The following is a 17,932-nucleotide window of genomic DNA, read 5'->3' on the forward strand; positions in this document are numbered from 1 at the left end:
GTTATATATTATATATATAACTATTAACATAGATCGACTTTACAATAGCTATCCATATAATGTTAGTCAGTTTACAAACCATTTATTAACCATTAACAAGTATTGTACATTTGTTATCTGTTAAATATCTATTTCAGTTTATCATTTTTAATGATTGTCATCATAAAGTCTCTCTTATATTTTAAAACATAATAGATATGATAAATTCAGTTTCCTCCTTTATCAACATTTGTAAAGCTAAATTTCTTAAAACCAAAGAGACTTTTAATGTTGGGCAGTTTAGTTCGTGGATAAAGGGGCAGAGTGAGACCTCTGTAGCTGGTATCTTTTCTCCGATGACTGTGCTTGGACTTTGATAAATAAATTGTAAGAATGTAAATCAGATTTAACGCAGTTTAACGATGCGTTTTGAGTCCAATAAGCCTTATTTGCAAGCAAAACCAAGTATTGATAATACAGACAAAAAATTAATTTGACGAGCGATGTTTCATGTACCAATTCAATTTAGTGTTGTTGTGCACTTTTACTTTTTTGTGTTTGATGTATTATTGAAGTACATTTTGTAAATGTACGATTTTATTAAACTTTTCTCATTTATCAATTGTGTGCCATCTGAAGGGGATGTATTGGTAAGATCAGCTGATGTTCCCATCAAGTGAAAACAAGGACAGTGGACATATTATAAATGAAATATTAGTATAATTCTGCATGGTATATAAAAACAGTTTTTAACTATTGTTATTCGTATTATTCTTATCATCATTGTCATCATTTAATAAAAAAAAAAAAAAAATCATCATCATCATCATCACTCTCACCCTTATTATTAAAACACAATTTTAAAAGTATTTTCTCCACTACTAACCTTAAACTGTTGGCCTATGAAAATGGAAACGAAATTAATAGATAAATAATTGATTGATAAATTGATAAATAGTATAGAAAGTATTTTCTCCAGTCACTGACTTTAAACTGTAGGCCTCTAAAAATGGAAAATAAATGAATAAATAAATGGGTTAATAAATAAACAGATGAATAAATAAACACATTGCTACTACTACTACTACTACTACTTCTACTACATATAGTAATAATACTATTTTTTTAATTATTATTTATTTATTTATGCATGTATTTATTTATTATACTATTAATTAAAAATATATTTTATTTATTTTCGCTTTTTATGGGCCTTCATTTTAAAGACAGAGGCTGCAGAGAGTAGTTTTAAAACGTTTTAAATGTTTAAAATGTTTTAAATGAGGTTAGTAAAGTCAAAGTCAAGTGAACACTGCGCATGCTCGCTCTGGGCTGATTGGCCGTTGCCCAGCTGCGCTCTGATTGGTTATTCGCTGTGTCGTCATTGTTCTCACGGTAGTTTGAATTGGCGTCAACTGTCGCCGTGAAGGACACAGATTATCGTCCACGGGACACTTTTAAGTTTGTCTTTCGAAGTGAAACGTGAAATTAAATGTTTTAAAACCACATTTCTGGTCAAAAATAAGCAGTTTTATCGTGGAGGAGTTCTCCGACAACAAAACGGCTAACTGCTAGCTTACTGAAGAAGACGCTGTTTGTCTTTCGGTGTGTCTTTTTCGGAGAGAGGACAGTACCTTCAGGATGTCAAACACCTGTCTGAGAGGACTATAAGCGTAAAAGCAGCTGGACTACACGGTGAAATCGAGAATGGAGCAAACGGACGCTGAGGAGGACAGGTGAGTGTCCTGTCGTGTTTACCTGTGTTTACCTGAGTGGGAAAAGCGAAATGTTGACATGGTTTTACATCTGTCCAAAATAATGTTAGTTGTTTTACTATTTTACTCCCACCGGTGTTGTTTATGTCCCCTCTCGGGGTGTGTACATGCGTGGGAAAGGCCTGACAGAATAAGTCAACAACACTTATTTTAAGGTCAGCAAAAATACCTTAAATCAAACACGAGTTTTGGGGCAACACATACAGATTACACATACTATTTTATTTTTATTTTTTTTGACTTGATTTTTCAAACTTTCGAAATAATGGGTTATTTTATGTTATTTCGAACATGCAAAAATGGAGAAATTACGCAAAGTTGGGGGAGCATTGAACCACATGCAGATAACTTGTAGTTTAATTTTTAATTATTTTTTTAAATTATTTTTTTATTTGACTTGATTTTTGAAATTATGTTATTTTAAATATGTAAAAAAAAATGGAAAAGTCACACTTTGTTTTACGTTAAATAACATTGGTGTGGGAGAATTGAACCACATGCAGATAAATAGTTATTTTTTAATTTTTTAAAAAAATTTGATACGATTTTTGACATCATAATGTGTTATTTCAAACATAAAAAATAGAGAAAGGACTCTTTATTTTACAATAAATTAAAGTGTTGGGGCAGCATTGAACCACATGCACATAACTACTAACTACTAACTTTTTTTTTATCCAATTTTTAAAATGATGTGTTATTTTGAACATGTGAAAACTGGGAAATGGCACTTGGTTTTATGTTAAACTACACAACATTGGGGGAGCATTGAACCAGATGCAGATAACAAGTAGTTTTTTGTAAATGTTTTTCTTTAATTTGATATGATTTTTGAAATTATTATGTGTCATTTAGATACATGTAAAAATATAGAAATGACATTTTGTTTTACTTAGAGGTCAGATAACTTAGTATCGCTAAATTACACTATAGGGGAGCATTTAACCACACACACTTAACTAGTGCTTCTTTTTATAATAATTTTTTTTTTTTTAAATTATTTCAAACGTAAAAAAAATAAAGAAATGAAGAATGATTTTACAAACAAGCGGACAAACAAAATTGGTAATATTTACAGGCAATGAAAAACGTAAAGCAAAATAGATTGTCGGACAAATTATGACTTGGTTTACTTTCATAAAAAGTAATGAGAAAAGTTTTTTTCGATAACATGGGAAGAAGCAATGAGCAACTAACCCTTTGAAACCCGTGTCGGCTTTGGCTTTCCTGTACTGCATTGAGACGCTTTTCACATGCAATTTAACCCTTTGAAACCTGAGCAAATTGGGTTGATTTCCTTTAAAAACATGGGTAAAACAAAAAAAATAGACAGACAGATATAACTTTTAAGTTATAGCTGCATACAGTTTTGATGCTTACATTTTATATTTATAGCAGTGGCCTACATATGCATTTCACCATCAGGTTTTTTTCTTTCATTATTTTGTTTTTTTTTTTTGTAACCTCTATCATAATTTTGTTCATATAAACAATTCATATTACAATTATTACCATTCAACTGGTCAATAGTCGCTTAAATGTCATCCATCCATGGACCTTCAATCAGCTGTCAATCAGCTGTCAGTCAGCTGTCAGTCAGCTGTCAGTCAGCTGTCAGTCAGCTCATATCTGTTTGCAGCTCAGTGTGCTGCTGTGATTTATCTTCGGCTGCACAGAGGATTGTGGGTCAAAATAGCCACAAAGGCTTGCTGATTTGCATAGTGCAAAATCCAACTGGATAGATTGAACATTTTGGTATTTTTGGCATACTGCATTTGAAATACAATGTACTGAGACATATGAATTGTTTTTTGTCATGCTAATAGTATTAGTATTGAATGAACAGATGGTTTACCCAAGTGCAGATTAGACATGTGAGCCTCTGTCCTGCCTCTAGAGGGTGACATCATACTGTTTCTGTCAAAAAAGCTCCTCTTAGTGTCAGAACTCAACCTGTCGTCCTGTAACTCTGCATACCCAGATTACTGTTGGATCCCCACCCCCCTACATTATCAAAACAATCATTAAAAACAATGAGCAACTGTATTATGAATTATAAATGAAAGGAATATAAAGTAGTATATGGTTCCTAAAACTTACTACTTTAATTTTAATGTGGCTAAAAGTCATACACATATGTATGTGTGTGTGTATATATAAGTCCGTATCAATTTCAATATCAGTGAGCATAATTGTGATTTTTATTATTTTTGTAATAATAACCCTACCTTAATTATATTTCTTATTAACGAAAGTTAATTAAATAGGTAAAAATACTAACTAATCTGATGAACAACTTTATTCAGCGTAAGGAATTTGTTGGAGGCCTTTTTTTAGGGTGATAATGTCCTAAAATATAACAAAAGACATTCATAGCTTCATTCGAAAACAATAGAGGCAGTTTTTATTACAAACGACCAGGTTCTTCCTTGTTGCTTCAGCACTTCTTGTGTTGACACTGTCGGCCTCAGGGGCCCCGCAGCAGAGCTGTGAGTGAGGGTTCAGGGATGAAGGGCCGATGCCTGGGGCCAGTCAGGGGCCTCCTGTCTGGCTCTGGTCCCGGTGTTTCTCCACCAGTCCTTTTCGACGACCCAGGTTCGTCCAGTGCATCCAGTGCCTTTGGCAACGCCTCGGGCTGTCTCCCCTAATGATGTCTCTGCGTCCTGGGGTCCTCCTCCCTGAACCCTGCTCATGAAAATTAGCGCCAGATCTCTGTTACTGTTGTATCAGTTTAATCAAGCAGCAATTTTAAAGGGGAACAAGTAAGATTTTATCAGCAAAACCTGACCGCAGGTGCTAATGCTTGAGCTAAGCAGAGATTAGCAACACTGAGATAGAACGAGACCTCAATGTTGAAACAGGAAGGTGAATCAGAGGGAAAACTGAGGGGAGAAAACCAAAAATCAATACAATTATAATGGAGTTAGATACTTTTTTGGGGGGCAGATGGGAGCAGCAGAACAAAACAAATACATTAGCATTTCATAAAGCTAACATGTTGATGCGGATTTACGTATCTAGCTGGCAGATTCATCAGGTCATGTTTCTGGGCAGCTGTTAGTTGCTCCACCGTGATCACCAGCTAGCTGCTTTCTATCTGTTTGCTGTTTGTTGCTGGTCAGGTAGCATACAGTGGGTTTGTCTGAGCCTTTCCACTTGTGACAGTGGCGTGCGGCCGCTGGATAATAGACTGTGGATTTTAGTGGGCTGGGACACCGAAAAAATAATCTGAAAGACGCAAAAACGGGAAGGTCCAGTGTACCTCTGTGGCGATGGAGCGCGTGGATGCATTATAAGAACAGTGCCTTTGTGGCTAGTTAAGCTTAGCTGAGATTCTACCAATGAGTTTTTTGGGGGGCAGCTGTGGCTCAGAGGTAAAGCGGGTTATCCTCTAATTGGAAGGTTGGTAGTTTGATCCCCGGCTCCTTCAGTCATGTCCATGTACTGAATAGCAGGTGGTACCATATGCAGTAGCCTCGGCCACCAGAGTAGTTTGTGAAAGTTTTAGCTTTCAAAAACACTTCAGCTGAAGGAAACTGCTTGTTAGGTCATTGGCTAATCATAGGTTTGTCACAAGAAGCAACTCCTCTTACCATCAGTTGATTCACTGGTAATAAAAAAATAAGTACATATTAAAGTTAATCAAACACAAGGGTGAATGAGGTGATAAAACCACTTTAAGCAACCCTTAAAACCTGAAGTAACTCAACTGGTCCCCTCATAAAGTCAGTGACACTCCAGATTTGCCTTGTAGGGTTTGAATCTAACACGGTTTTGCACCAAGGAGATCATTTGTCCTTGCAGGCCTTTCATCTCGTCCCCGCTTAGTTACATTACAATCAAGCAAACCAATCGAGACAGCACAAAGGGAAGTGATAGTTGAAGCAAGTGGCTGACGACAGAAGCCCCTTTTTACCGTTTCCAAAAGACATATATATATATATATTTTTTTTTTTTTAAAGGTTATTTTTTTGGCATTTTAGCCTTTATTAGCTAGGACAGATCAGTAGTGTGAAAGGGGGAGAGAGAGTGGGGACGACATGCAGCAAAGGGCCTTGGGCGGGAGTCGAACCTGAGGCCACTGCGGCAAGGACACTGCCTTTAGTCATGGGGTGCCTGCTCTATCCACTCAGCCACCGCCAGCCCCCAAAAGACATATATTTAATGATTGAGAGGGCTGTCACTGCATGCAAATGTAGCCTAGCAATTAAAAGGTACAAAAAAGACTTGATTACATCCTCCAAATGGCAGAAACTTCAGTGCTCTTAACTTTGAACAATACTGATAGACTGAGTTGATGCGGGGAACTTGTTAGCAAACAGTTGCTTATATACACATATTGAAACAGCAGTTACTGAGCACCATGATCATTCATCTTGAGTTGTGTTTCTGACCACCTGATGAATGCTTTACGGTCTGTTCGCTCCTTGGCACAGAGCAGGTAGTGCAACATGCTTTTTATTTCTCTTATTCCTCCAACGATCTAATGAGCACTAAGATTTATCTTGAAGAATCCTCGACCCTGAATTGGGAATCACTGCCCAACAGCTCAGCGTACAATAGATTTATATGGAACATGTAAATCACAGAGCAATTTCTTATGAAAGAATTGCACTAAAACTGACCTCCATCAGTGAGTCAGACAATTGCATAACATCATGCAGACTGGATTGCGTGGCTTAACTCCTTCCTCCAGACTGCAGATTAATTCAAGCTCATTTTCCCGACATGTGGTGGAACATTTGTGATACCACACATCTGGATGAGCTGGTAAAAAAAACAAAACACATTTGTAGAATCACACTTCCATTGTGTCCTTTCTCCTGTGAGCATTGAAATGAAAGCGTACCTTTAACGTGACTAAAAAGCACTTAAAACAGCATGCCGTTCTCTTTACTGTCAGGAATCTACTACATGTTGAATGAGTTGGGGATTATTTTGCTCCGAGCCAGCTGCCATGTAACACGGGAGGTAAACATGCAGCGCAGCCTCTCAACACGGCTAAGCTTCTTTTGCCAAGAGAGAGTATTTTCAGGACACGCTGCTGCTCAGGATGGAGGAGTGTTTTTTTTTTTGTGTGCAATCATTGAACCGGTGATGAGAGCAGCGTGGACAGAGAGAATCAATGCATCATGTAGTCTGACTGATGAAATATTGCTGTTGCAGGCTGCTGTTTTCCCTCTAATTCTTCGCAATATTGATCTTCTTATCTCACATCTTTTAGTGCGTGATGAAAGTATCAGAACAGTTACAGTCTGTATTTGTGGAGAGTACCTCATCCCACTATTTTGCTATCCGTGTTTATGCATGCTGTTGCTTGTGATTTTTGTGCTTTTAAGGCTTTTTTTGTAAGCTTGTAGTTGATGGTGGAGTCAGCTGTCTGTAAATGTGTTTTTTTGCTACCTAGCTAACATTGGTTTGAACATAAAAACCTCCCACCTGAAATCTTCACAATAACATTGAAGGCAACCAAACTTTGAGGCAGAGAATACCAAACAAAAGAAAAAAAAAAATCTAAAAAAAACAAGTGCAAAACAAATAGCAAAACCCCACCACTATGCCCCTCAACACAAAAGGCCACCTATAATAAATCACTGGATAAAAATATAAAGAAAACCAATAAAATGTCCATGCCAAAATATTGGACACCACCAAACTCCCCTTGAGAAAGTAGTAAAAGGGTTCTCCTGGCCTCCTGCCCTTTCCTCAGTTTTTGACATCCCATGAAAAGCCATTTCCCCGGGGAGAAACCCAGGTGGAAGCCCATCTGTTGAGGACTGATCGCTGTGATAGCACATCACTCTTTGATTCTCATTTCCCCTCCTCATCCCATCCTCCTGACCTCTTTCCCTCATTTCCTCTTCTCCTAGAGCCGTCCCCATCTGAGTGTTCACATCCCATTATTGAGACATTACCTTGTGTGGGACATTGTAGTCAGAGTGTCGGCTGTTCCCCTCCCTCTCACAACCCATGCGTCCCTTCCCCAGACATGAGCTCTGATACCTTAATCAGTTTTGACAGGAGAAGTGGCTGCCATCACAACCCCTGCTGTCTGGGGTTGCAGCTCATCACCTCGACTTAATAAACTCTGTCAGATGTAACAGGCCTGCTGACGGTGGCACCGTCTTCAAAAACCCCGTTACGACCACGGTTCATTACAAACACAAGGTTAAAAACACAAGGTTAGTGTCGGCCGTGTTCTCACCTATGTGGATACTTTTGAAAATGCAGGTTTGATCAAATTTAGGGCTGGGGCGACGCGTCAGCGTAATCGACATAATCAATTACGTAAATACGTCTATTCACGTAACATGCGTCAACGCATCACACTGTTTCACACAGTGCACGGACTGCTCGCCCGAGCAGCGCTTGTCAGGCGCGTCTGAGCTGCATGTCAGCTGCAGCACATCTGCAGTTCATTTTATTTTCGCCACCAAAGGTGGGTGGTTTTTTTGTGGGATTGCGCCATGAAAAGTGGTTGTTCAAGGTATCGTTGCATTTCCTGCCGATATAGTTCTGAGAGTAGCGGTTGTTTCTCACCCAGACATCGCTATGCTTGCATAAATGCAACCTCAATTTAACCACAGTGTTGCTGAAACGTAAAAATTCAGCATATCCCGTACAAATGTAATGTATCTGTCATTTGCAAAAACATAGAATACCAATACTTGTTTTGCTAATTCGGGTGGTTTTACCCACAAAATCGAAACCCCATCTGAACTTGCAGAGGTCACTTAAGGATTGTGAGGGCTTCAGGTGATTTTCAGTGGCAACAGCTCTGCTAAGAGGTGATGAAATGAGAGGTGACACCAACTAATACAGATGTATTACTCAGGGTCCTGTCATCATTAGCACCATTAGTGATGGAAGTGATGATGAACTGAGGTGTTAGTTTGGAAATTAAAGCAACATTTCACTTTGGCGTCACATTTTGACAAACACTTTGGAGGAAGTCATGAACTGCCTCGAGGGTCTGTTTTTATCACCTGCTCTCAGGGCTTTTTCTCTCCTTGACTCGCATTTTTGTTAATTACAAAATGGCAAAATAAATATACCACCAATATACCACTCTGCAGAGATAATGAAATGAATTACTTTTTTTTCCCCATGCATGTTTTTTGTGTTGTAAAAAACCCCTCAGATTATGATCCCTCTGAGCAGCATTTTATTGTGGCGGTACATTCAATTTATTGAAAAAGCTTTGGAGTTTGTGTTAAATGTTCACAATATAAGAGTATCAGTGCCAGGCAGTTGAAAAAAAAGCTTAGTCCAGATAAAGTAGAAAAAAATAAAGCATTTAATCAAATGGTTGGTAGTTTAAATCTAGACAGAGGAAAGGAGGATAAAATGATTGCTCTTTCTTTTCTGCGATTTGTCACTTGACCTCTGTATTGTTGCCTTCTCCATCCTGTCTTTCCAACTTAGAAAATATGTCATCACGCTTAGCATTTCAGGTCAAGAAAACCTTGCTTGTTTTTTTTGTTCCAGCTGAGAACCAACTTGAATTGCTCTAAAAAAGTTCAAAATTATATTTTGGAGCGTAACCAATTTCGTGTTGGTGGGAAAGGGATACAAGGGGCCGTTTACATGGCCCCTGTGACAACGGTGACGTCACAGCCGCACTTTGCGCACGGTGTTCTTCTAAGGTGTGTCATTACAAAGTTATACCGCCAACTGGCCTGGCATGCATACTACAGTGTTTTAGGTTGTTTTTGTAGATCCAGTAACACCAGGAGCATTCTCAGTGTTATCATATGAACATAGACTTTTTTTAAAATGCAAAGGAAAGACTTTAATGTTTTTTGTAGGGTTGTTCTTGTCTTAAATGTGCTTTCAAAGAGAAGAGCCTCTTCTTCCAAATCTAACTTTGTAAGTATTTGCTATAAATGGCTAATTGACCATTGACACACCTAACTGAAATAACTAAATGGAGATCACTTGTATACAATATAGTAGAAATAAAAGAAGGCACTCTCTTTCCCTTTTCTCACAGCTGCTGCTGCTGTTACCTTTAAGCAGGTCATTTTACCCCCACGCTTTACGAAAGCTGCAATGAGTGTGAAACAAAGCTGTCAAAATGACCTTTCATGCTCAGTAAGTATAAAAATTTGTGATATTATGCAGATATGACTAATACTTATATATCAATTCAACCTGAATGACACAATTGACTCACTTTCTTCTAAACTGCTGCTTTGTATTTCCGTAGCGTCTTTAATCCCCTCATTTATGTTCTGGTCATGTGTTGGTGCCCTGCAGTGGTCTGACTGAGCGAACCTTTCATTTCTCGTTATGTCACTTTCTAATATGAAATGTCAGAGCTGTCGAGGTGTGATTATAAATCCCAGCCAGTAATCAGAGACTCTGAAAGTGAGGAAAAGAATGGAAGACGTTATCAGAGAGAGGATAATGACCAGTTATTATTACAACATCAGAGCAGCCCAAATGAGGAGTTTTTCCCCCCAAAGGTCTTATTATCCATTTTGGGAGAAAAAGCTTCACCAGATTTCAAAACCATCATTGCATCCCAAAAGTTAATTAAAGAAAACACCACAGATCACATGTAATTTAAATTGCCACTGACTATTCTCCATGGCATCATTTATATTACATTACTGAGCCATTGATTTCTTTTGATTTTACTACAGTATGAAAATCAAATTTCACGAAAAGAAAAACTGAACATGCAGACCCTTTCAGTGAATGTATTTGTTTTTGCTTTCTGTAGTATGTTTTTTGATTTGCAGGACATTTCCATTGTTACGTTTGTTTTGGATTTTTGTGAGTGATCTTAAGTTCTGAAGCTGCAGCACATTTCTGCTATATAGAAAAGTTATGGGCTGTTGTAGCACGTTTGCTCTTGTCAGCCACTGTAGTAAAGAGGACCCTAACATCAGGCTAAAACACTGTGTTTTGTAGTGTTGAAAAAACATCACTGATGGGTGTACTGACACCCAGAAGTACACAACTTACTTACTTTACATTGCAGCAAAGTAAGAATTTATAGCAATTGGAGGTCAGCAAAAACAAGATTTAATAATCTGGTATTAAGATGCTATTTTGTTGCAAATTAACTTAAAATATAGCAGTCAATAATAGTTGCTGCAAAAACAAAAGCAGACAGCCAGTTAGCCTCGGCAAGAAATGTGAATATCCGTATCTCTCAAAATGTTGAATTATTCGTCAAAGACCATTAGGAAACAAAGCATAACATTTTGCTGAAATTCAGCAACTTTTTAAAGTGACTCACATGTTCAATGCTGGTGACAAAAATTTAAGAATATTAAATGTAACCTTTAAATGAGAAAGTGACATTGTAAACTTAAATTTGGAAAAAACTACAAAAACTCCTTTAAAGGCCTGAATAAAACATTAGCTACAATTACTACTACTACTACTACTACTACTACTACTACTACTACTACTACTACTACTACTACTACTGCTACTACTACTACTACAACTGCTGTTCCAACAACTCCTGTAACTACGGCTTTTCTGTTGTGTAATGGATGTAGAAGTCCACATTTGTCCCGCTCATCCCGCAGCTAAAAAGACATCTTGAAAGAGAGGGAGGCTCGTTGTAGTCCCTGCTGCAGCCGTCCGACCTTTATTTACAATGTGCTGAGTTTACAGTTCGTGCCGCACCGGCCCAGTGTGGCGGATATTATTGATGTGTCTATTTGCGAAACGGGAGCGGATTGGCAGTGGAGGTCAATTCCATTACACCTGGCTTGTGTAGTGTCAACATGCCTCAGCCCGAGGCAGACGCTCTGAGAGATTGTAGGGAGTCGAGATGAGAAAGGCTTGCTCTTTTGATAAGAGCTCGCCGGGCTGCAGAGAGATTGAGCTCACGGCTTTGACCTGCGTCTAGCTTTGTGGAAGAGTGGGCACGGCTCAGATATTAGGTTGGACTGCGGTGACACTTGAGCTTGTAAATCATGCTTTTTGTCATCGCCATCCTAAACGTTCACACAGATGCATCCAGTCGCACCTGGGAGCTTCCAGAACGACCAGTCTTCTGTTTGGTGCTGACACGCTGCACTGCAAAGCTGCCTCAGGTTAAACTTTGTTCTGTCGACCCCATGACCTTTTTTGGGATCATCTTTGTGTCAGTGCAGCGGTCACAAAGAAGTTAAAGACTACTCTGGATAATCCACAGAGCACACTGTAAGCAGTTTTCATACTGCAAGGGCTATTTTCGAGTGGAGAAATAATTTCTAACAGGCGCAGTCCTCCAAATATATTTTATCGGTGGTCTCAATTATTTTTCTTGGATTAATCAATCCAAATTTCATCTTATCTTCTTGGATAAGTGTCACAGGAATGATGCCCCAAAATTAGTGTCTATATGCAGATTGTAGATTTTTTTTTTTTTTGAAGTGCAGAGAAACCCGCAAAATAGAGGTAATAAACTAATTTTCCCCTGGCACAAACGTGTCAGAAAACAGAATTAGTAAACCAGGCCAGTGATAATTCACAAGGACGGGTACGTAGGAGCTGATGGGTCATTTTTACAAGTACAGAATATTCTAATGGCACATGTATTTCAGCAGTGCTTCGAATGAGTGGTCCAGCTTCAAAAATCAGAAAATCTATTTTAAATCTGGCATATGTTTTAGTCGTGTCTGGCTGCCAAAAATAAATGAATGTGTGGGAAACCCTGTGAATAGTCTGAGTCTAGAGAGTTTAATTTTTGTTTGAATTATTATATCAAACTGTTTCTCCATATCACATCTGACAGTGCAACTAAATGCACCTTAGAGAGAATCTTTTGTTTAAATTTTTAGCTGATACGGTCAAATATCCTTATCTCTTTTCTTTGTAATAAAAGCATAAAATTGGACTTCAGCTCATCTGAGCCGCACACATCTGGACCCAGTCTGTGTCTCAGAATTACCCAGAAGGCCTGCAGTGTTTTTGAGCCGGTCATAAGGAAATCGAGGAGGTAATGAGCCTTTGCTTCAAACCCTATTACCCAGGAGTCTTTGCTGAGACCCAGCCCAGCCATGCTTGGCTGCCGTACAGTTGGGTCAAATGGAGAATGAGAGATGAGATATTCCCCCTCTTTCTTCCCCTTTTCATCATTGGCTGGTTAAAACAGCTCCTCTGAGGGAATGGAAGTAATTAATTTGGAAAGAAAATGAACTTAATGAGATGAAATTTTCTGAATCCTGAAGAGACTATTTTATGGTCTGTGTAGGGCAGATTTAATGGTTTTGGTCTTTGATGGGTGAACAAAAAAAAGACAGATGAACAAAAAAAAGCTCATCAACAGTGCACTGATGATGGTCATACAGAGTATCTGTGTATGCATTTATATTTTCTGTTTTAGTTGGGTTTTTGGTCTCTAGCCAGCAGATCCGGTAAAAGTTTTGTTGCGTCACTGCTGCTGTTTCCTGTTGTCGTGTGCCAGTACACCAGCTTACTGGTTTTTAATGTGACTGGAGCTAAAGCTTTGTGTGCCCCAGATAGTCTCTGTTTATCCAGAGGTAGCTGATGCAGAAGTCCCTCTTCATGCATTTATTCTGAATTAATGCTGCACACATTTGAGTATTATTCAGTCAGACCAGCTTTTGGTTAAAAACGGTGCAAAATTAAAATATCCTTGAGGAGTAAAGTGCTCATATTATGCAAACAATCTGATTTTAATTTGGGTGAGTTTGCTTTACTTCTACTGTTAAATTCCTCCATGAATAGGGATGATTCCACAAGATTTTATTAACCCTCCCCCCAAAAAATTAACACATTTTGGCAAAGAAGTAGATGTTTTTTTCACAATAACTCTTACTTTGAACACAACGTGATATGATATTATGTATTTGCTGCCACGCAGTTTCATATTTTCAATATTATGCTGTATGATTACCAAGATTTTCCTGCAGCAGTTTGGAGCTGTAACGTCAGAATTAATTATCACACAAGCAAAAACAATGTATTTAAAAAGTCAGACAGCTGTTAAAGACATTATAGTTTTGGTTAAGGATATCTGTTAACTTTTGTATGAAACTTGTAATAGAGATGAGGGAGTCATGATTGAGTTCAGCCTGCAGGTCAGTACAAGACTAAGAGCCATAATAAAGTAATAATAATAATAATAATCTTTCCTGCCTCGGTCTGAACAGGTGACATTTTAAGTGTAGGCAAAAGTGTTGGATCTGAGATTGCAGATATTTTGTAAAGATATATCTGCCTATATAATCAGACGAGGCTGCACAAGTGATAAGTCCTATACACCGTAAGAGTTTGAAATATATCTCAAAACAGCTTGATAAAGTGTGTCAAGTTTAGACGAAGAAGTAAGATAAGCAGATCTTTAGATGGTTTCCTCACAGTCAAGCTGATACAAGAAAATGCCTGAAATCAGACGTGTTTTTGATGATGGAGAGAAACTTTAATCTATACAAAACTGAGTGTTATCTTGACTCTTAAAATTCCCTATGATAAATTTAGGATTTATGTCTAACCAAATGCCCAGATATATATATATATATAAGAGCACTACCGATACTTGATTTTTGGGGCCGATGCCATACCATTATAAAAATTCTGATATTGATATGTCGTTCGATATTGTAGAAATATGCAATCATGCAGTGCAGTTATTCCTCAGATTTCGTTATCATATATTTGTGACAAAGAAATGATGGAGGCAAGATATGTTACAGCCTGACATCAAAAACGGCATAAATGCACTAGAACAGTAAAGTAAATAGGGAATTTAATAATTAGAAATGACTCCAAATATCTTTTCCTGCATTATTTTGCTGTACTTTTTAGATCAAGCATAGACCACAACATATAAGCTGATACCGATATATCTGTGATGGGCCAATACTGGCCAATAACATTGGTGGACTGATATATTGGTTGGGCTCTAATGTATATGTATTGACAAACTTTCCCTCCTTCAGGAGTGTTACCAGAGAGGGAAGGCACCTTAGTATTACTATCCTGCTCACCTAAATACAGCTAGTATTATTATTAGTATTATCACTCGGTAGATGAGGTTTCAACCAACAATGACAAGGAGTGCAACAGATGTACAAGTGACAAAAGTAGGACATCCACTCCAAGTACACCTAACATCTATAAGCTGTATAGCTAGAAGTATTTCTTTGTGTTATCTCAGAGATACATGTCAGTTAAAGACAGCCATGTGTATCATGACAAACTTTCACACAAATGTTTAATAGTATAAAATGATGAAATGATGATATTTTATATCCAAAAAGTCAAAGGGCAACTTCACTGTGACATCATAATGTTGCAAAAACACTTTTCTGTCCAAACTCAGCATCATATCTCAGGAACAGAAGGTAGACATTTAGTCAGATACTGAATTGGCGATATTAATCTTGAAATTGCTGATTGTAGTGCTGCTCGGGGGGAACGTGTGTGTGTGTGTGTGTGTGTGTGTGTGTGTGTGTGTGTGTGTGTGTTTGTGCGTGTAAGAGTGCGTGTGTGTGTGTGTGTGTGTGTGTGTGTGTGTGTGTGTGTGTGTGTGTGTGTGTGTGTGTGTGTGTGAGACATGGATGTAAACTGTAAGAAAAACTGGTGCACGGAGGCATACAACCACTGGACACTAATTCTAGTTACTCTATGAGTACCTCTGTGAGCCACTTAAAAGACAAATTTCAGTTTTCTCATGACAAATTTTCTGATTGTTGTTTCCTCTCCTCTTCCCTGCTCTCCTTGTTTCCTCCCTTCACTTCTCCCTGTTTTCTCTTCTCTCCCAGAAGTGGGTCACCATCGCATTGACTCCACTTCCCATCTATCAGTTGTGGAGTAGTTTGTGATTGCTCTTTAATCTCGACACCACTCAAGAAGCTAGTTGTGAAGTAGCTGTGGACTTGTGTGTGTATGTGTGTGTAAAGGCCAAGCCATTTGAGACAGGCACCATTAATGGAAGGTAAATCCCCTCCACCCCCTGATGGATAAGATGCGATCATCCAGAGGGCGAGGGCCAGCCGGTGAACGGGCTGTGGAAAGGGCAGTGACAGTAGGGTAAGACAGGATCAGCACAGAGGATGTTATCATTAAAGCGCATCTGGGGAAGGGTTTTTGCACTGCGCAGAGTGACTGTCTGCCTACATCTGATGTCTCAGTTTATATAGTGCTGCAGCTGTGTTGCTTGGTGTGGAGAGAGGCAGGAATTTCGCTTTGACAGTTGTTCAAAATTAGGGTTGTCAGGATCAAGTTGTTTTGGCCCTCATCCGAGTCATTTGATGCTGCCGATACCAATGCCAGATGACACTTTTGTATTCACCTGGATAAACAAGTATTTAATCCATTAAACCCTGTTCAAATTAGTGCAGTTTATTTTAAAAACCAGGTAGAAATGGCAATGAGCAAAATGGTAAGAAATGTTCCACAAATTGCAACAAATAACTAGATTGAGAACATTATTTTAAAAAAACCAAGGGAAATAAATAGTTTTCAAGTATCTTCCCTAGGTCATTCATTTTTTAATAACGTTTTTTTAAATTATTTTTTTCCACTTTTTTTGATAATTATTTTATGTACTTTTTAAAAAATCGAAATCTTTTTTTCTTGTGGTATGTTCAGACACCTTTCACAGGTATTTTAACCTTCAACCCTGAGAAAATTGTTTGTTGCTGGTTTTCTTTTGATAATAGGATAAAGACCAAGGAGCAACTCTGCAAGGAGTAAAAATGTTTTTTTTTAAAAAAGCTAGGGAAAATGTTTGAAAAAGCAATATCATAATTTATCTTGATTACATTTTTTATTATTATTATTTTTGTTTTGCTTTCCCCCCTCTTTGTTTTGATTGTGTTTATTTATTTATTCGTAAATTGTTCATTTTTCATGTTTATTTTTGCTAATTTTGGGGTCATTTCTTCCTAAGTCGCCCATTGTCTTTCTGAAACAAATCAAGCCAGTTTGCTCAGGTTTCAAAGGGTTAAAGTTATCTGACACGGACATGAAGCTTGTTTCAAAGTGAGGGCCCCTGTAGGAAATAAACTTCCTCGGAGTTCATGAGTGAAGCTGCTGGCTGATTTATTATCAACAGGAATATATTGAGATAACAGTGAGAGAGGTAGAGCGTTTAATAATGGTCCCAGAGTTAATTGGCTGGCTGTTTTCAAAGCAGACCTGACAGAATGAGCGGTGGAGATAAAAAGTGATGAGAAAACAGACAGATAGAGCCGGGCATTCACTGCACACTCTGAGATGAGTAAATATAAGAGGTGATGTGCACAGAGTGCACAGTCCTTTGGAAAACTAAGGAATTACTGAGGAAAAAAATTGCTTTGAGAGAACATCAAGAGATTAATCAATTAAGGACGGGAGACTACGTTCAATCATTGTCACAGTTTTGTGCTATCTGCAAATAATTAACTGAAACAAATTAAACCATGTGGACAATTGGTTTCATTATAATTGAATGAAACTTTACAGGTTGACCTGTTTTTTCACTTTAGACTCATCTTGTTATTATTTCACTCTGTATGAGTATGCTGAAGTTGCTTCCATGTGGCACAATTTATTATCTACCCTATGTGTTGGCGGTAATTTATTGATTTTTTTTAATGACATCTGTTGCACGTCTGTCCGTCCTGGAATAGGGATTCCCTGTTCAGTCACTTTTTCCCCCTGTTATAGGGTTTTTTGGGGGGGAGTTTTTCCTTAGTCAAAGGTCTAAGGACAGAGGGATGTTGTACACTGTAAAGCCCTCTGAGGCAAACTGTGGTTTGTGATAACGGACTTTATAAATAAAATTGACTTGACGTGACTTGACTAAATTGAATATACTATATGCATTATGGCTTGTTCCACATGCAATGTGTAAAATTACTTTATTACAAACATTGAATGTAAATTTTTTTAGCCCTTGGTATGAGACTTGCTTCGGCATTTCGTTTTTGCCCCTCACAGACACACTCACAAAAAACAGAGCTTTTGCAGAGCTTCAGAAGGTGAGTCTTTAGTCGCATTTTACAACAATGGAGCACTACCATGACTTGCCAATGCTACTAACATGTGAACTGGAGAGCTGTTAGTTTGTTTCCAGCTTATAAAGAATAAATCATCACATTTAGCGGTGCTGCGGTAACAGTTTAACTTAATGGGTGGTAGTGTCGGTAGAGTGAGCAGGTGAGGCTTTGTGTCTATCTGCAGAGCTCCGATCGTGAGTATTTAGTCTCATTTTATGA

This window comes from Plectropomus leopardus, chromosome 6 (assembly GCF_008729295.1).
Source record: "Plectropomus leopardus isolate mb chromosome 6, YSFRI_Pleo_2.0, whole genome shotgun sequence".
NCBI classification, from domain to species: Eukaryota; Metazoa; Chordata; class Actinopteri; order Perciformes; family Serranidae; genus Plectropomus; species Plectropomus leopardus.